Genomic DNA, 21,999 nt, shown 5'->3' on the forward strand with positions numbered 1-21,999 from the left:
ATGGCAGCGTCTCGTCTTCTTATTAGGCTTTAATAAGCTCTGCCTATTACAGTCCAGTCTCCATCAAGCTGCTAAGTGATTATTTAAAAGCACAGAATTGACCATGTCACTTTTTAGGTTTAACACCCTTGAAATCACAGTTACTTGAAGGATAAGGTTCATTCCAAGAAGTATTTATCTGTTAGTCACCTTACCTGGAGATGGGGTACAATGTGACATAAGATCTGGGCCTTCTCCGAAAGGAAGGTGCGTGACTAGGGAGCTATGGAGGCAGCCCAAACCAGATCTTTTCCATATAATATGGAAGGTGTTACTACAAAGGGAACACAAAGTGTAATGGAGCTCAATGCAGGCAGACTTAGCATAGCCTGGATTTTCAGGAGGGCTTCCTGGAGAGAGGATGTCTGAGTTAAGGTATAAATAAGTCATCCAGGCTCAGAAGGAAGGGAAGCATAAAAGATTATCCAGGTAGATATAGGATCAGAAGAATCTGTGTCAAAGGATATAGCAGAGCATTTCTCAATAACTGCAAGCAATTCAGTATTTTGAAAACACAAGGGATGAGGCAGGAAGTCGAGGTTCTGAAGGATGGAGAAGGAAGTAGAAATGAGGCCTCATGAAGATCACATACATGACACCATCATTCAGCACCTGCTGATTGTTCTGTGGGCCAGATATTTTGCTGAGGATACAGAGTAAACTTGAAGAAGCAACTATAGTTAAAACACTGTATTGTATAGTTGAAATTTGCTAAGAGAATAGAACTTAAGTGTTCTCCCCTCTAAAAAAAATTAAAAAGAGATAAATATATGAAGTGATGGAGAAGATAATGACCTAGATGGAGGGGATCCTTTCACAACATAAACAGACATCAAGCTATCAAAGTGTACACTTTAAATATTCTGTAATTTTGTCTATTATACCTTAGAAAAGCTGGAAAAAACCTGAAAAAAAGAGAAGAAACTCTCCTTTCAAAGAAAGCAATCTAGCAGATAGCACTAGGAAGTGATGTTGAATTTGTTCTATTTAGTAGAACCTCTGCACACAGAGCAAAGAATTCTAACTCTAGATCACTGCCCTGGTGTTTCTTTGTTGGGAAGCTTCCTCAGATGGTTGGGAGTCCTTGTCTGGAATTTCCTGGTGCCCCCTTTAGTTGTTGCAGAGAAGACGTATGACACCTGGGCTGTGGCAGGGTCTCCTGGAGGGGAGCTGGCCCTTCCGTCTGCCTTTGCAGAGTATCCTACAGCTAGGGTCAGAGAACAGACCTGAATTCTCCAACACTCCGCAAGTTCTTCAAGGGATGACGTAAAACTCCTGTCCCTCTCTCCACTGCTTTCTCTGTTCTTCCACAAGTGGATGGAATACGAACCTGATCAGAGTGCAGCGTTAGGAAACACTTGATTGGCCACATTTATTTATTAAACAAGTGTGTCTCATTGGCTCCCTTCTCCGTAAAGCTGGCTAGACAAGAAAGCCAGTATGTATCTACCTTTGTTACCTCCTTTTCTTTACATGTGAGCAGTACTTGCTTTAGTTCCTTGTGGCCATCTGGTGGTAAGAGTCATTCTTGGGGGAAGAACAGATTTCATTTGGGTCTAGTTTAATCCACCTGCTCAGTTCAGTTTACCAAACATCTGCGTTTTGTGGTTTAGCCTAGTTAATAATTGAATGGCATTTTAACTTTGCTTTCATTTGTACCACTTAGGTGTCTCATCAGAGAAGGGATGGCAGGGCTCTGACAATAATTCAGGTGTCCCTGGGAACTCTGGACAGAATCACATCTCATCGCCCTTGAAACCACCCTGGATAGCTTTAAATGCTCCCCTACCAGTGGGGAGTAGTAAGAAGATACTTGGTTAAAGTTCCATATACATTGATACAATTATGTAATCAAAGCAAGTGGACGGATTCACAGTCCATTTTTCATCTGTCAAATTGTTTTTATGTTACATGTGACTAATTTGATCATGGTTAGCAATTTATATGGGATTCTTCTCCCTTCCCCACTGTGATAGACTAACAAACGTAACCCATTTGAACCGAGTCCCTGTGTGGAAGACCAGATCGTGTTTGCAGACTATCCTCACACTTTTCAAAAGAGAAACATTTGCTTGAAAGCCTTTTAAGGCATTTGAAGAATGAGAATCGGTGATTTCTCTTCTGGGAGAAATTGGTAAAAATTGGAGTAGCTCTTATATTACATGTAACAAAAGCTCTTGGATAGAGATACTGTTAGACTTTAGGGACAATTATCAAGGGGAAATGCTGAGCTTCCTTCATTAAACACTTGCAGAAGTTAACTTGGTTAGACAGAATTCTTGAACTAAATAGCATTACTTTGATGAAATTCTGTGTTTTCTTCCAATACCATAATACTATGCCATATTAATAATACTTTTATGACTATATTTGGTACTACATTTACCATGAAAACTGTGACTTATAAAAACTTGTTTTTCTCAAATATACACAGTAATGGGAATCTGTAATCTATAGCTCCCCTCCCTGGTACAGTTAATGTTGGCTCCTTTACTCAAAGTGCGCAATAAACCAACTGTTTCATTATGCTGATGACTCGATCAACAAAACTGCCAACTTCACAAAATGTAAAGGTTTATACATAAATGGAGAGAGGCTGTGGATTCTAGATGTTTTAACCTCTTCACATCAATTAAGAAAAATCTGCGGGGCACCTGGGTGGCTCAGTGGGTTAAGTGTCTGACTCTTGATTTCAGCTCAGGTCATGATCTCAGGGTTGTGAGATCGAGCCCCCAGCATTGGATTCTGGCCTGAGGGAGCAGCTTCCTTAAGATTCTCTCTCTTCCTCTGCCCCTTCCCCTGCTGTGCTCTCTTCCTCTCACAAAAAAAGAAGAAAGAAAAATCTTCACAGCCCCATGCATTTCCTGAGTGTGTGTGTGTGTGTGTGTGTGTGTGTGTGTTTGGGGTGCAGGAGGATAATGGTCACTACTTTCCACAAACCATTTATACTGTAATGAAAACAAGAGGTCAGTTTCTATATAAAACATACTAGTTTTACCTTTGTTTTCTCGGAAAAGGACATACCTGCCTTAGCTTTGCCTTTAATCTTTGAAGTGCTTCTTTTCAGATAGTTAATCTCACAGTTTGATTGTGTGGCATCTTTGAAAATTTGCAGGTGGTTGTTAAAAATAATTCATGTGCATGTGTATATACAGGTATACATTTGATAAATTTATAAAATGATATGAAAAATATGGAAATTCTTTGTGCCAATCTCATGAGTAGGCATAGAGAAGGAAAAATGGTTTAAGATAATATTATCTTTCCCAACACAATGAAAATTCAAAAATGTACCCAAATCCAGATGAAGTATTTAGAACGTTGGAAAGAAAAAGCAGTCATTTGTTTTCTTACACTTGCACCCTATCCAGTTCAAGATTGGAAGCAAAAATTATAGACCACTGAGGAATTGCCATGTTGGGTCACCGAGTCTACCCCCAAATTATAGACTATCTTTATCCTGATCATCATCCCCTATTTACCAACTAAATTACTTCCAGAAGCCAAATCATTCTCCAGTAGTAAATTAGGCATTTAGGAAGATATATCCATTGTTTAAAATCCCTGAATGAATCCCACGCCCTGTGTGGGGCTGTGCTTTACAGGGCAGATATTCGACACGAACCCTTAAAAGTCCCCCTCTCCTCTGCTCAGCTTGAGCTCCGGGTCTTCCCCAGACATTCCAGATGCATCGACCAAACTGGAAGAACTGTCAGAATGCCACGCCTCACGGATGGGATATACCCAGTTACGTGGTCTCTTCAGTTTTTAGCCCTGGCGATGCTGGGAGAATCTTATTATTCTTAGGATAAGAATATAGACTATAGTCTTGACACTGTGCTTTGTGCCGGACCGAGGCAGAGTAACGGGACGGTCTCCTGATGATTTTCCAAATCAGGATCGTAAACCAGTCCTGCAGCCAACGTGTCTAAACACAAGGGGCATACTTCCTTCTAAAGAGGAAATATGCATTCTGTGCTGCAGAATTTTCAATGTATACTTTTAGATGACTGCACGATGCCATGTATTTGGACTAGAATAAGAAATAACTCATTTAGCCTCTGGCCTCCCAATGTTTATGTCTTTGTTGTCATGCAGACTTCCCTAAGAGTGAAGTTTTTATAAGGAAGATAAGTTTTAGGTGGCACCTTCCTTTTTCTACATTACCTTTCTCTATACATCAAAGTTTCATGGATATAAGCAGAGCTCCATAAAGATTTTGACTGTGGTATCACATAATAACATATTTTAGCTTTCAAATATTGTGTTTTACATGGATTGAAAAATGACAATCTGACTTCCTTATGGCCTCTGTTTTTCCTCTTGTTTCCTCTTCCTTCTACTCTCCCCACAACCTGGGACCCCCCTGGAGTAAATTAACATTAAGGATTTTATTTTGTTCTAAAAATGCCTTTCTTTCCCCTCCTCCTTCTCTTTCCTCTCTCTCTCTCTCTTTCTCTTATTTCTTCATTTTACTCTTCACAGGAGTGGGAAACAGATGCTTTTATCTGTATATAGAATTCAAATGATCAAATGTGCTTGGGAAATAAGCTGAACTTCTAAGGGTTAAACAAAGTTCAGTTTGAGCATTTAAAGTGTGTGAAAATGAAGAGTACTAATTAATTCTATTCAGATGTCTGTGTGTGGAAAATGTCACTTTAGCAACCAATACAAGCCTATATGCTGGGCTTTTGTTTGTTTTTTCTCTTGCACATTAGGGTGGTGGTTTCAATAGCTTTTTTTGCACCAATCAGTAACAGGCCACGACAGTGAAATCAACCTTTTGTCTGCCCCAGCTGACTCTGCCTCATTCGCCCTCCTCAGATCCTGTCAACATGAAGAACAAAACAAAGCCAATGCTGGATCAAAACATACAGAAGAGTTCCTGGAACAGAGAGAAGCATTCCAGTACCCTGTCTAATCCCTCTGACCTCTGGCTTCTCTGAACCCACTCTAGCATCTTCTAGTGATAGGAAGGCAGTTCTTAGCAGGTTCTTACCTTTGGTGCCTGCAGAGCTAAGAGAAGAGCAAGAGAATGGTGTTTTGTCTGCCTTCTGAGTACTAACTACAGTCTTGGAATAGGGTTGTGGATTACCAAGAGCCTCAGTTCTACACCTTGCTTTTACCCTTCTCAAAATAAATAAATAAATAAATAAATAAATAAATAAATAAATAAATAAATAAAATAAAATGCTTTATGGGGCTTAAGTGCTTGGCCTCAGGGCAGCGGGCTCTTGCACAGTGTTGAGCAAGGTTCACGAGGGGTGAGTGAGTGAATCACAGGGAAACCTGTAATACCTGTATTCTCTATGCTTCGGATCGCTAATGGGAGCTATGCAAACATATCAATTTGATTATCTACTCCTAGGGCTATATTTATGTTCTGGTATGAACAGGGATCAAAAAACTAAGACTGTTAAACATACCTGACTGACAAAAAATAAATAAATAATAACCTTGCCTCTCTGTATGTCATTAAAAGAGTAAGACAATCATTTAAGCGACAGAAAAAAGAAATTACCTAAGACAGAAAGAAATGCCATTCATAAAGACAACCCGCCACTAACTTTACTTTTATACAACATGTGGCTTCTTATAGCATTATTTTGAAACTGTTCAGATGATGTCAAAGCTGCCCCACTTAAAAATAAAATATAAATAATAATAATAAAATAATAAAAAATAAAAAATTTTCTTAATGGCCACTTTTTAAAAATCTAATAATATTCTGATACTCCACTAAAATCCCCAAATTTTAAGATGTCCTCCCAGATTTTACATGTGTTATGTAATTATTATATAATTTTGCTGGGCAATCCTTGTCACTTCCATTTCATACAAAAGCAATCTGTGGCTCAGGGAGGTTTTAGCACGTGGTCCTGGTCACAGGGTTCATAAATAGTAGAACCCGGACTGAGTTCTTTTCATATCACTGAAGCTCTTCTGTGTATTTGAAATTTATTGATAGATTCAGTTGTTCTTTTTCTCTCTTGGCTGTTAACATTGCCATAGTGACCACAAAAGAAACTGATTGACTCAAAACTGTTTCTTCTGAGACTTTCTTCTTGGACTTGGCCACCGACATAATGTGTGCATGTCTCTGAGCTCTCTCCACTCCAAGACTGAATGAGCCCCAGCTGCTCATGAAATTGAAAGGATTATAAAGTGCTCTATTGGGAAAGGAGCAAGACATCCAAGGAGCATCTATTAGCTGCAACATGCCAATAAGGAGAGGGCCGGGGCTCTTGTGACTCTGCCAGCCCCTCCATGCCCAGAGAGGTCTGTTAGACACACTGAACTTGCCGCAGCCCTGCTGCTCATCTGGAAGCAAATTGTAAGAGAGAGATATAAACTGTGAAAAGCATGCCCCTCTACAGCAAGATGGGTAAGGTAAAAGGGAGAGAAGTAGTCTAGGCAGGTCATGCTTTTCAAATGAATGCAAACTTTAAAGGAGAAAGAAGATGCCTACTTACAGTAACTTCTTAAAAAGTAGGAGCACAAACTTGTCGAATTGCTAAGTTGTACACCTGTAGCTATTGTAACATTGTGTGTTGACTAGACTCAAATTTAAAAAAAAAAATAGGAGTGCACAGGTACACAATGAGGTGAGGAAACAACACAACACAAAACAAAACTTTAAACACGTTGATGATTCTTTAATTCAAATGGATCCAATGGCTCTAGTAAAAATAGGATTGTCATATTGAATTGGTAATGGAGTTGGAAATAAAACTCATGACTAATGCTTTGTGCATTTTGCTTAGTTCCCTAACATCAGTGACTTTTTGGATTGAACCATTGTATCCCTTCTGCAGCAAATTCTTGAATTCCAATGATTCTTGCATTTCTTTCCTTTTCTTTCTTTCCCTTTTTCTTGGGGCTCGGGGGATACTACATAGCCATAGTAGAAATAGTAAGAGACAAAATGAAGGAAAATAAAAATAATTGCAAATTCAAATGTGTTATTATCTTTAAGGGAAATTCCAAAGAGAGAAATTTCTCTTCACTGTGTTCAGATCTGTGCCTAATTTCTACTTAAAACATAGTAGAACAGACATGTACTATTTTTTAAGAAGAAGAATACAGAAACAAGGAAGTGAGGGTTTAAAGAAAGTGGAAAGACCTGTCCCTTAGGTAAACCACACTTACCTGAGAGGTGAAGTGTTAGAATGCAAGCAGCAAGCCTCTTACAGGCTGAGCTGTGGGATCCAACAGCTCGGCCCCTCTCTTAAGCGATTTCAGGGAAATCATTAAACCTCTTTGAAACTTATTTTCAATATACATTAAAAGGGGGAAATAATTCTCGTGAGCGTAGGTCGTGAGGCACATTACTGAAATGTGCTTCTACTATTATTATCAGTCGATACCTGAATTCCCATCTGACAATGACCAGAACATCTAAAGTAAAAGAATCCCTGACATCATGGATATCAGCATTTCTAAACAACTGGTTACAGCCTTCTTGCCCTTTAACAACGTAACTTCTTGCTCCTTTCCTGTAGCTCCCGGACAGAAGTTGGAAGTTACTTTTGGCACCTTCTTGGAGGTACTTCCTGAAAGTCACTGGGTGGAAAGTGCTCTAAGGAAACTGATTTCTTACCCCATGATCCTTCTCCAGAAAAGCAGGAGCTGCCTACAGCTCTCTCATACTCACGCGTGTTCTCGCGACTCATACCCACCCCACCTGCGGTCATCAGAGGAGGCTTTGCTTCCTGGACCATCTGAAATTCCCTGCTACATTTTTCACTTCACTATCTGGCACAATATGAGGCTTTGATGTAGCTCCTTTTCACAATCCAGACTCTAGGTAGTTGATTTCCCAGGGGCCACTCTGCTTAGTTACTACCGCCATGTGTATTCCGAATGGCAAAATCATTTCACTGCAAATATGAGACATTCTGTGTGTGTGTGTGTGTGTGTGTGAGAGAGAGAGAGAGAGAGAGAGAGAGACATAAGAAATGCAAGAAGTGGTCATATTTTTTTAAAAAAGCAACTAAAATGAGAAAACAATATTAAAATCTGGTTAGAATTATAAAATAGATCTACAGAGGAAACCCTAATGTAAAAGGCCCCATTCTTGGAGCTCTAGAAATGCATATGTTCCATGATGCCTCTGAATGTGCCCCTCTCCCCATCTGACTGAGGTCGGCTGCAGCTTCTGACTCAGTCCTACACTGGTTACACACGGTTAGAGGAATGTTAATTATCACCTGTAATCCGCACAGGGTCCTGGACTGAATAACAAGGGTAACTAGCCTCAATTGAGAAAGACAGGTAGAAATGTAAGTGCCACACTTAAAGGTATGGGAATTTCGTGGCCTCATATTTGGGCAGGAATGTGGACCCTCCCGTCTTTCCGACCCAAGCAAGCACCTGAGCAAGAGATTCACCCAGCCAGAGAAGGTTAACGCTGACGGGGTAAATCTTAAACGGATCTTAGCAAGCTTTTCTTCTCATAGGCTTGGAGATGTTTAAGTCATTTGCCTCATTTAACAGAGATAGTAGAAGTTTAGTTGGAGGAGCAAAAGAAAAAAAAAATTTGAATTTTTACCTTCAGGAGTGTTCCTTAATATTTTTAATTCGTTTTAATGCTGTCTATTGATATTAAAATATATTCATTATTTTCTCCCATTTTGCTGGAATCTGCAAGATGGATAAAATTCTATTCCCAGTCTCGTATAGATACTGAAATACAGTTCCCTGGGAGCATTCGCCGCTTTAGATGATAGCTGATTGCATCCTTGTCGTCCTGAATGTTTTCACTTTCTTTAAGATATGATAAATTAGGGAACAAAAGGAACTCTTTTCCACAACAGAAGCACTTTTGGGAGGCTGAACATGTACCTCTGATTCAAGGCTGAGTTATTATAAGAAAAACAGAAAAGGAAGGAAGAAGGTTTTACTTTCCCACTGTTGAAGACATTTTGTCAGGACGAGAGACAGACACACAGAACGTGCACAGACTTGCACTGCTGTTCAGCGATGAATAGGGAGGGCAAGGGTTTCACCCATGTTGTCTTTAAAAGCATTGCCTGGAATACAAAATGACATGGTGTTTCTGGAACACCATTCTGTTTGAAAGGCCAGGAAAAGGTGATAGGTTTTTAATGCACATTTGGGTGTCTTCAAGCTCTCTTTCTATAACTAGAATGGAGATGTTCCTGAAATGCTGTCTACAGAGGGAAAAAGCAAACTGGTTAAAATTCCATTATGTTTTTCTTTGGCTGGCATTGTATAATTGAAGATGTCTTCAAAACAGAAACAGACTATTGCTTCGTGTGTGTGTGTGTGTGTGTGTGTGTGTATGTGTGTGAGGCGGGGTTGGAGGAAAGCACACATCAGACTGCAGAGAAATAGAATCCCTGTAAGGAATACATCACTTTCACCAGCAAAGTTCCTGTGGCTCATGCTTCTTTCTAGTCCAGCTTTTTGTCTTTCTGCCACGTGAGCCATGTCCCTATATGGATCTGATTTTGTTTCTATCCTCAAAGCCCGTGCATTGCTTCTTTTTAGTCAAAAATTCAAATTTAGGCCTACGGTCTCCCCATCTCCCCTCCGTCTCTGATTGTCAGATCACTTTGCCCCAATAAGTCTCACTTAAAAACAAAACCAAAAATTCTACGGGTCCTTGACACAAGTCTTCTCTTTTGTCTGGACTGTTCTACCCATTCTTTCACAGTGCTTTCCATCCTTCAAGGTACAGTTCAGCTCCTAGATCTTCCAACAGTAAACCTGCCCTAATTACCCTGCATGCAGTGAATACGGTCATGCACTCAGGGCCAGCTGCATGGGTGTGTGACCTCTGCAGCCACACGGGGCTCCGTGCTCAGAAATGGCCTGCACCTGCTTGGAGGCTCGGCTGTTGCCATCTTGAAATTTGAACAAGGGGCTTAACAGTTTTGTTTTGTGCTGGGCCTGCAAATAACACACCTGGGCCTTCCTCCTAAAATTAACAGTTTCATGTCTCTGCTCTAACAGTTATTACGCACACTGCATTTTGAAGTTATATTGTGCATATCTACCCCCGTTAGAGAGGAAGCTCTAGGGACCATAGACCTCACATGTCAGGTTCCCACAAGCACCTGGAACAGCCATTTGCACAGAGGAAAGTCTTGAGGAGAAGAATACTGCTCAGAGTTCTTCAGGAAGGAAAAGAATAAAACCAACATCTACTGAAGATAAACAGTAGAAAAACTAAAAAGTTTTACAAACTTAATATGCACCAATCACTGTATTTTGCACTGCACACACAGCAAATCTAACCTAATCCCCCAAACTTGAGGAACAGGTGCTATTATGACTTCATTTTCCAGGTAAGGGATGAAGGGCTTAGAGAGGGAAGGTGTCAGGGGTCACAGAGTAAGTGGCAGAACCAAGAATCAGAGTCAGGTCTGGCTCATCCCAAATTGATGAGTCTTCGCTCTTAACTTGTACAGAGAACTGTGACATTTTCTTTCTGTCTTTCTTTTTTAAAGATTTTTTATTTACTTATTTGACAGAGAGAGACACAGTGAGAGAGGGAACACAAGCAGGGGGAGTGGGAGAGGGAGAAGCAGGCTTCCCGCTGAGCAGAGAGCCCGATGTGGGGCTCGATCCCAGGACCCTGGGATCATGACCTGAGCCGAAGGCAGACGCTTAACCGACTGAGCCACCCAGGCATCCCAGAACTCTGACATTTTTCAAGCAATAAAATACCTAACTATATTCTGACTGGAACGAAGGCCAAGGTAACAAAATTGGCCTCTGTCTAGCAGTCCCAGCCATGAGTTCTTAAAATCTGCCTATACACACCCAGACTTTTAAGGTGTCAAATTAGTTTCTAACAAAACATCATTTTTTAGGTTATATAAACATTTTGCTAGACCTGCCTGCAGCCCCCTGCCCATGTTTACCAAACATACTATCATTGTACTTTAAAGTTATTTTTTAGTCATAAAATTTTATGTGTAGGGAGAGAAAGTGCTTCAGATTATGAAAGACAGATGATCTAGGGAGAAAGGACTATTATGGACTTAGCTGAGCGAGTGAATATGGTGGGAAGTCAAGCCCGTGCCAGCTCCATGCCAGGGTCCTCGGACAGATCCATGAGGACGGTCATGGTCTTCCAATCCCTTCTAAGAACTCTAAAGCACACCAAATTCAGGAGACTGATGACCCAGGATTAGTATAAAAAGACATTATACTGAGTTACGTCCACTAGCAGTTTTTTATTCATTTATTGTTAAAATTACATTTTGTATAATGAAGAAAGCAGACCTTCTGTTTTGCTGCTTGATCGAAATACATACCACGATGAGATGCATACAATGCTTTGGATAAGATATTTTAAGAATTTGCACTAAACACATCAGAATATTTCCAAACACAACATACATCTGCCATAGCCCTGAATACGTTCTATTTTCTTTAGCATAAGAGAGATTTTTCAGTAAAAACCTCATGGGGGTCTGTCTTGCATGTTTTTAAGCTAATTAAGTGTTCAGAAGCTGGAATCTTTTTACAACTGCTTTCACCTCAATTTTCTTTTGGGGGAAAGATTCAGCTTTTGCTGCTTCCTTCTGGAGGAACCATTATTACCACATCCTTGAGTTTCCTGGAGCTTTGAGTTGTTTTCAACATTATTTTAAAAATTCTTAAATGAATCACTTCTCCTCCTCCCGACCCCAAAATAGCATAATAGGAAGATAGAAGAGGTTTGATTTTCTTCTTGGACAAAAAGGTGTACCCAGCACAGCATATGTCCCCTTCTGTGACGTTGCTCTAAGCTTTCTAGATGCATACTTAATTTCAACCCCTGACAACCAAAGCTCCCTTTAGGTAACTCTAGGGATAAGCTAACCTAGTGTCTCATGTTCCCCTCTGGTCCCAGTTCGATACATCTTTAATCTTAATTTTGGAGACATAAAACCATGTATCCGATGCCTGAGAATGGATAATGCTTATCAAGACATAATTCTTGTATTACATGAATGTTGATTTTGTTTGCAATAGAGAATATATAAGCATCCAATCTCTTTCATACCCAAGTCTTGTGTGTGGTGGCTTATAATTTTTCTAATTGGGTAATCATTTTGGAGTTCAAAACTTTTTCGCTACAAAATGAAATTTAGTTGGACTTCCACTTGAGATTGTCAACTGGTTACAAAGCATCCAGTAGAAACTGTCAGATGAAGAACAACTGTTGTATATATATTTATTAATGCCTAACCAGTTGTGATCCAATTTATATCTACAGTTTAAATGACAATAAGAAGTTCGTGTATGGTGATTAACATAACATAATAAAAAAAAAGAAAAAAGAACTAAAAAAAAAAATAAAATAAAATGTATAACCTTAAAAAAAAAAAAGAAGTTCAGAGATCTATTTCCCAGCCAGACACTGGGTAACCACTCTGACGTCTTGCCAATGTAGTATTTGAATGAAATCCACTGTAGCAAATGAGAATAAAACTTGGGATGCTTTGACCCAAAAGTGAAAAGAATTTTTTTAAAACCAGAAGAAGTATGTTGGTACTCCATACCATTCAGAGAGAGAAGGAGACTTGTATTTTATTCAACACCTACCTAGCATTCTTCTAGGTGCTGGAGATGTTAATTAATTTAACATTTACAGAACAAAAGGGCAGAAATTCTTAGTTCTCTTTGCAGAGGGAGAAACTGAGGATAATATTAAGTTACTTGCCCAAGATAGGACAGTAAATCTGGTTTATCTAATTCCAAAATTTAAGTTCTTTTCATCATAAATGGCAAAAATCATTTAGATATTAAAATTGCTTCAGGTTTTTTAGCATCTTGATCTTTACTTTCATAAGCAAATGAGGCACGCAATAGTCTATAGATGTCAGATAATAGATATAAAAATATATAATAATAAGGGGTCTGTATTCATTTGCCTATAAATTCCTCAGTGGCAAAATTTGTAATAATAATCAGGACAGAATGAGTGCTGACTTCTTTTAGTTCTCCCTACAAAAATTCAGACAAGGATTTCTCTTTCACTTCTGCATGCTTCATCCATAGGTGATACTTACAGTGAAGTTATCAGCAGATCATACTGGGAATCAGTTTGTGCCACAAGGCGAAATAAATCAATCATATTAGAAGAAAGGTTAATAGTCACCTTCGCTAACCCCAGCTTTTGAACCAGGTTTATTATCACCCTTGAAATAGAACCTGCGCTATCAATTTCAAATATCAGAGCATAACATACGCTCCACAGGGAACCCCGAAAGAAAGCAGAGGAGGCAATAGCTCTATGGTTAGAAAAAACCACAATTTTGATCGTGCTTGGAAAACATCAAATTAAACCCGGTACTCGGTATTGACTCAGCATTCCAGCTTCCCCCAGCATTCAGGCTGAAGTTTAATCTTCTGCTAACTGCCTGGAGGGAGGGCTTTACTCCTGTGGAACCCTCGCTGGCAACATAGAATTGAACAGGTGCTGTCTTCAGGGGAAGCTTACAATTTGCTTCTTCAAATGTCCAAAATAATGCTTATAAGGAAGTGCCTCATAAACAGCTTATAATATGAAAAGAACCAAGAGGAATGAGGTTTACAAAATTCCTTCTTTTCTACTAACTGATAATCAGGTTCAATGGAAGTTTGCTTTGGAAGGATTTTTTTTTTTCTATGTTCCCATCTTGGTCTTCAGTCCTCTGTCAAGGATTTGTGCTCATCGGCTTCTTTATCCCTTTCATTCTGCACAGCTCTGCGTTAGTCACGCCCAGACCTGCGTGGTCTACACACTGTTTCTCCTATATCTCCTACATCCGAGCTGAGAGCACGACAGAGTGCTCTCTGCATGCTGGAGGCGTAGAAGGTAATGTTGAAAGGGTCACAGTGGTCAGAGTGGGTTGGAGAAGGCAGTCAACTTACCTACCACTGACAGACCCCAGGGGTACTCTGGAATTCCAGAAGATGATATTCATTGCACAGGTGCCGAGAAATAGCACATTCGGATACCCCAGGAGTAGGCCAGCAAATTTGGGGGTCATTATTTCACCATGTGGTTGGCGCTAAGCATTTATATTTTAGGTGGATATGAGGATAATTCCGCAGGATGTGAGGACAGCAGACTTGTTGAATGAATGAATGAATGGGAAATCAATATGAATTCTATAGATGAATGCAGACTTTTACAGATAACACTGAGAATCTTCCAGCACTATGAAAGACAGCCTGACAACACATGAGCAACTAAGTGGAGCACTATATTCTAATTGGCTACTATGTGCTCGGCACCATGCCAAAGACTTTACATTTAGGATTTATTTAAATACCAACAACATTCCTACCAAGTATCTCTGTTAGCCAAACTAGAAGATGATGATCCCTGGTGATCCTCATTCCCTGATATTTGTGTCTTCATGCAACCCATGTAACTAGTAGGATATAGAAGTGATGGGGTGTGACTTCCCTGGCTAGATCATACGAGGCACACGGCTTCTGTCGTGCCTACTCTTGGATCACTCTTGGAGAGAAGCTGGCTGACGTGCCATTAGGACACCCAGGCAGTTCTATAAAGAGGAACACATGTGGAGGAACTGGGGCTTCCTGTCAACCACCTGTGCAAACTCTCGCCTCCAGTCAAGCCTCCAGATGATGCAGCTCTACCCAATTTATTGACTGCAACCTCATGAGAGACCTTGACTACTAGACCGGGGTACTAGTACTCAGCTAAGCCACTCCCAGGTTCCTGACCCATAACATATATACAAAATAGTAATTTTTTTAATTGTTTTATTGTTCGTTGATTTAGCCACTAAATTTTGGGGTCATGTATTCCACAGCAGTAGACAACTAATAAAGCTTTTATTAACCTCGTTTTACAGATGAAGAAATAAAATCCATGAGAACTAAAGTTACAAAATACTAAACTTCCCTTTGCTGAGCACCTACCCGTGAAGGCTTGGACCATGGGCACTGACCAAAACATGACAGGGGAGCCAAGGAGGAGAGCAGCCAGGAGTGGCTGAAGAGGCAGTGTTCATCTGTTCATTCATTCAACAGGTGGTCCCTGAGCATCTACGAGGTGCCAGGGGCCATTGTAGGGTGTGAAGATGCAGCAGTGACCAACGCATACAGATTCCCTTCCTTCTCGGAGCTTATGTTCTAGTGATGGGTGACTGATAATAAAAACACACAAAAAGCGGTGCCTGGGTGGCTCAGTCATTAAGCATCTGCCTTCGGCTCAGGTCATGATCTCGGGGTCCTGGGATCGAGCCCCGCATCGGGCTCCCTGCTCAGTGTGGGGTTTGCTTCTCCCTCTCCCTGCCGCTCTCCCTGCTTGTGCTCTCTCCCTCTCCCTCTGTCTCTCTCTGTCAAATAAATAAATAAAATCTTAAACACACACACACACACACAGGTATGCTATGAGATACAGTAGAAGTTGAAGGAGAAGCAGGGAGAGGGACGAGCAGGACCTTGGGACAGGCAGCATGCCCTTGCTTCCTTCCCGCGCGTGCATCCCTGTGACAAAGCCTTCAGCTCAGGCAGCTTCCGTGCCCCGTGTTGTCCTCAGACACGAAGCCTGGTCGGCGTGGATCTCTCTCTCTTTTGTACGTCATGGCTCCCATTTGCTTAGCATGTAGCCTGGCATGTGCTTAGTAAGTATTTATGGCGGTGACTTAAATTCTCGGAAGAATAAAATTTTTAGCGAAGTCAGCTGCCTAAGCAGTTAAATATTCTTCAGCTATTTTAACGTCCGCACGTTAAGACAGAGTGAATTCTGCCAGTGTAACTCCTTTTCCATTATCAAATAGAATAAAACTCATTGTGTAATAAATGTGATTTTCTTCTCAGTAGCCTGGCTCGACCTTAATTTGAGTCTGTGAGATTTTGCATTCTAAAACCAGTGTACTAAACATGCAGTGAAGATTCTAGGATCATCGTAGAATCAAAATACGAGATGTGGTTATAAGATAACAAAGCAGACATCCACGAGGCAAAGAAGGAATCAGTCTCACCAGACACACATGCATAAATACAGATTTCTTTGGTCTGCTTAGCTCTACTGAGGGTCTGTGGGAGCTACAAGGAGAGGACCTCCAACCCAGTATGGGGAAGACTAGAGGCTTAATGCTTCATGATCACGGCTACCCTGGGGGCACATGAGAGTCTTTTTTAAAACCTTATGCTCTCAAAAAAACAAATACTACCTTTATAAAAGGGAGAAATTAAGCACTATTTGTTGATCAAAAAGATTTATTACATTATAAAATATTAGTATCTAAGAAAACTTCAAGTATCAAGAGGTTCAATCTCCCATCCCCAAAGAAAATCCCAGAGAAATGAAATCACAAGCTAGTACTCATGCCAGATTTTATTTTATTGCTTTAAAGATATTACGTATTTATTAGAGACAGAGAGCAAAAGCATGAACATGGGGTAGGGGCAGAGGGAGAGGGGGAAGCAGACTCCCCACTGAGTGGGGAGCCCGACTCGGGGCTTGATCTGAGGACCGCGAGATCATGACCTGAGCCAAAGGCAGATGCTTAACCGACTAAGACACCAAGGTGCCCCTCTCATGCCCAGATTTTAGATGAACCCTTTTAAAGCTTCTTCTTGTATACATTGTGTTTCTTTGAATAATTCAGATACTGTCACTTATTGACTCCTGGGAGCTGGTTGGTTAATTACCAGGGGACTGTCATTTAGATGCCACAGAGGACAGTATTCCATAGCAATTTAGAACTTGGTTCTAGAAGCTGATGATCCCATCTCAAACACTGAATCTATCATTTTCTGGGAAAAGTTAATTGGACGATTTGAAAAGAATTACTTAATCTCTCTAAATTTCAGTTTAGTCATCTGTAACACAGAGGTAGAAACAGTACATATCTCATGGGGTTTTGTGAGGAGTAAAGGAAAGCTCATAGGCCAAGTGCTAGGATAGCTTCCGAGCACACAGAGAACCAGTTTTATTTGATAAACTATTATTACTGTTGGTGTAATCAAGATTCTCAGTATGGATAAGATGAAGAATATGGATGTTAACTAGACCTGTGATGACCATTTCACAATATATACAAAGATTGAGTCATTATGTCGTACAGCTGAAACAGATATGTTATATGTCAATTATATCTCAATAACATAATAATAATAGCTTCTCAATATTTTTAGAATGCCCTGAAGTCTAAGATACAAGATAAGGTGCTCCCCATGAATCAAAAGAGACTAGAAGCAGTTTAGTGCAATGGCCGGCACCTGGGGTTTATGATGGGGTAGGCAGAGACCGTACCAGGGAAGGAGGTTTCTTTGGCTGTAGCCTCTTTCCTAAGCCAATTCCAATAGTGGAAATAAAATAAATGTGCTTATTAAGCCAAATTCAGCATTAAAGCAGGTCCCTAAGCCCCCCTTTTCCTATGAGTCTGCCATTTCCAAGCTCCTTATAAGTCGAAATTCTCACCACCTGTCCCCAGAAGGAAGATTGGGAAAAGTGACGGGGTGCCCCCGTGGTGATATTTTATAGTTCAAACCAGGTATTAGCTTGAGAGAGTTGTCTTCATGGGGAACAAAGACCCAATTTCTGAGCTTAGGGGCAAGAAGGCATCAGTCTAGTTCTTAGAAAGGAAGGCAAGAAACCTTCACGTCCTGAAAAGTCCATCAGATCCCACGGCACAGAAGCTGACAGAAGTATGAGATTCTCAGAGTGAGAACCTACAATTGGGGCTGAACCAGGCTGCATGGTGTCTGCCTCCAGGGAAAGGTGGGTACTCACACTTTTCAAAGCGGGTATAACCATAACCTTCTTATCAGAATTAGGCATCACTGGGATTAAAATGGCTTCAGCCCAGGAAACAACATGGGAGTGGATTTAGCCACAGCAACTAAAAGCTCAGCCCTTGGAAATCAGGATGATAAAGCTTTCCCTCCATCAGACAGGACTGATGCAGAAACCTGATTAGGCATGTGGATGTGTGTCTGTAAGTGGGTTTGCGTGTGTGTGTGTGTAAATGTGATAATACGCCTGTGTTTTTTGGAACAGACGTTACTGACCAACCTCTCTTTAGAAAAAGTTGGAATAAGGCAAAAACTAGGGCAGTGAGGCAGAAGAGCTTATATTTACTCTTGTGCATGGAACATGTGACTTGTTTTATTGAGGGATATTTATCAGTATCACTATACATCTCTAATAAAAAGTGAGATTCCTTTGTATACCGTAGGTCACATATATGCTCAAATATGCATCATTTATAGATCTTTGAATCCGCCTACATGTAGGAGTAAAAATATTTGATCACTAAGCACTTACATTTGTAACTGTGTCACAGTGGGGTTTATCTGCTTGTGTTTGTGGCTGGCAGAACACTGGCCTCCAAAATATGACCCTGTCCTAATCCCTGCAAGCTTTGAATATGTTCAATTACATGGTAATGGGAATTAAGGTAGCAGATGACATCAAATTTGTTAATCTGCTGATCTTAATACCCTGGATTATGGAGGTGGGCCCATTGTAATCCCCAAGGTCCGTTAACTGCAGAGGAGGAAGGCAGGAGAGTCAGTGTCAGCGATAGGCTATGAGAAAGACACGATTGGCCGTCGCTGGCTTTGAAGATGGCAGGGAACTAGGAGCCAAGGAATAAGGACAGTTTCTAGAAACTGAAAAAAGCAAGGAAACGTTCTCTCCCCCTCCTGGAGCCTCCAGAAAAGAATGAAATCCTCCGACACCTTGACTTGAGCTCAGAGAGATCCAATTCAGACTTTGGACCTCTAGACGTGTAAGATATCAAATTCATATTGTTTCAACTACTAAATTTGTGGTGATGGTTTGCAGCAGCAATAGCAAACCAACATAGTGACGTGCATTTTTAAATTTTATGAAAACACAAACGACTTCCAAAAGTGAAACATTCAGGCGATGCTCCAGGACGCAGTCTGAGAAGCTCCATCTGGAAGTCAGAGCCCAGGAACAGTGCTTTTGACTCCGTCCAACACCGTCATAAATAATAGTTATGTTACCTCCTGTGTACTCTTTGACGCCTTGCAAAGCTGCACACCATGCCATAGATTTCCTGAACAGCAACATTTAGAGCAATCGTTTCCGTTTAAATGCTACTTTCTACAACCATTTGTTTCTTTTTTTCTTCCTTTAATGCATTTTAATTAAAGGTAAGGAGAGAATAAAAAAACTGATGGGAGTACTACGGCAGCTGGAACGTGTGTGTGAGATACTGCAGTCTGAAGCCTGATGCTCAGTTTGAAGGTAGGAAAACAGTGATTATAGATGTGTTTCTAAATGAAATTCTACACAAATCCTAGCTTTGAACATGAAACCTTAGGGAAGTCGAAAAAGACACTGGTTCTTTGTGAATACACACTGTTTTTTTTTTCTTGATGTTTAATTAATTCTGATGATGGTAGTCTCCGGCAGAAGTGCGCATTGAACAGAGAGCCCTCTTATTTAGCAACTATAAAAAAAATGCACCAAGAATTGTTGGGTAAATGCTTGCAGGTATTAAAAACAGTGCCAATTTGGAACAGAATATTTGGATGCACAGAATTACTTGCCCTCGCCTAAAAGTTGCAAAATCAAATAGTCGATGTGAGAAGTTATCCAAAGGATGGTCCGCCTAATACTGGCTTCCTTCGGGGACTCTCCGCTGTATTTAGACCAGCTGGAACGTGCCTAAGGAAAGCCAACTCATTTTAACATGAGCATAAGCAAAACAAGCCGACCTCAAAAACATTCCACTGTAAAGGGTCTGAGTCACCCTCCACCTCACGTAGACGTTGCTGTCTTTTAGTTATCATGAGTGATCATAATGCCTGTGGAACACATTTCTAGTAAAATGTAGAAGTCAACAACAGCAAAACCAGGTTACATGATGTCTTGTTGCCTACATCATTAGGCTAATACAAATCACTATTTGTGTGAATTGCAGTACTGCTGGTGTATTCGCATTCATTATTAATAGTAATAATTTTCTTGCCATATCACTGGTGGCTAGCCTTGTATTTTAAAATACGGTAAGTCCCATTGCCCCCCATCTTCCTCATAAACAATTCTACTTCCTGATGTCCCACTCCTCTTTCTATTGTAAATTCTACTTAAGCCTTTCAATATCTTTATGAAAATTAATACCTTACTGAATAGAGTTCAGGGAGGTATTTTTAATTTACATAATAAATATGTACACATACAAAGCTGAAGCAAACATACCCACTTCGTTAAATTATTTAACAGTCAAAGGGGAAATAATCAACTCTTAATACTTAATGTTAAGAGTTAAACTATTTAGAGAGAGACTTGAATTTAATCTTGTTCCACTCCACTCCTATCTAGTCATATGGTCTAGGGCAAGTTACATATTATATTTGAACCTCAGTTTTTTTTCTTGGTCAGATGGCCAAAATCATCATGTAGGTTTGTTGTCTTACATATGTTCCTCTAAACTAAATACGACGTATTGCCACCTCACGTTGTCCTATCCCTGACCCTCCTCTTCTTTCCCACCAGAACCCTGATTTGTTCCAGGTACTTTGATCTGAGCGTAAGTGGACCAAACGGCCATTCAAGAGGTAGACATGACCTCCACCGGGCAATGAGATTTAAGAGGAGGTTTCTAGGGCCTCCCTACAAGGAGGGAAGGAGACATGGAGACTCATTTTTCACGCTGTCAGCCTGCTTCCTGCCTTTGCACACAACTGCATGAGAACATGGTGCTTTAGGATTGCTCCCCCATCTAGTGACGGAGAAGGCAAGGTCAGGAGAGATCCCAGCAACTGCCTACTTCCAGAATTACTGTTTGGTGGGAAGAAACCCCTCTTGTTTCAGGACTATTGGTAGGGTATTCCAGTATTTTCGGCTGAACTCCGCATCTAGTCGGGATTCAGAGATTGTTAATGCACCATGAATTGTTAATTTTACTTTAATGACGTATGTCGCAAGAGCCATTGATAATATGTTTTGATAAGTTCCCAGATGGGACAGAGAATTCCAGTTGAGGTAATCATGGGAGACTTCATGGCAGAGAGATCAGTCCCACTGGACTCTGATGGGTATTCATTCTTTGAGCATGGAAAGGTTGGAAAGGGCATGTGACAGAATTCCATTCTGAGGGAATAAATCTTTGCCCATGGGTGACAGTAATAGTTCGAGGTTCAGTGTAAGTAGGAGGAGATCAAATGAGACATGTGAATATCTGGAGCTTCTCACTCAAGACTGCAGGCTTGCCTTCTCTTCCAAAGCTCTTCCAAGCATATTATCATTGGGTTACCTAGGACTTAGACCAAGTGAAGCATAGGTTTAGTCTAACTGGCTTAGTAGTTTTAATATATGTAATTTTGCTTCTGCCTAAATTTTCCTGTTTCATTATTTTTAAAGAAAAAAAAATACATATATATCGGTCAGGGTTTATTTTTTTGTCCAGCAAAGTATTATGATTTGTTAACCACAGCTGGTTGAACAACAACAATTCTTAGGGTTTGTGCTACTTGATTTCAACATCACCACTCTGCAACACATGGTGTAGATCTAAGAAAGGACAAAGGGGCAGGGAAGGAATGAAGTGTGCACGGTCCCATCTCTGATTATTCCGCAGCATAGGCTGCGCATGGCTGCTCGCTATGCATTGTGCCGCAGGCTCTGGCGGAGAGCATGCTCCATGGCTGATCCAGAATACTTGGGGCTGGGATGAGCCTCTCCCCACACCCAGTTGTAGGCTAGCCTAAAACTGCCTAGAACACACTTAGCTTCTCTCAGAAACAAAAGACATAGCAAAGAATCTTCAGGCCCAGGAACAGAGCTAGGAAGTATGAGATCACAGTAGCTACCGATTCCCTTATATTCGTTGGCTGGGCTGGAACAAAACCAGAAATAGAAAAGGTGGGATTTGCTCACTGTCACCTAGTATCTCATCATCATGTCATCTATTTTGGAGCATTTCAACTCTTCTTCAACCTTTTCTGAAGTCTTTATCTTTTTGGGTTTTTCCAATTGACACTTGTAGAATTTTT

Source organism: Neomonachus schauinslandi, chromosome 2 (genome assembly GCF_002201575.2).
Source record: "Neomonachus schauinslandi chromosome 2, ASM220157v2, whole genome shotgun sequence".
NCBI lineage: Eukaryota > Metazoa > Chordata > Mammalia > Carnivora > Phocidae > Neomonachus > Neomonachus schauinslandi.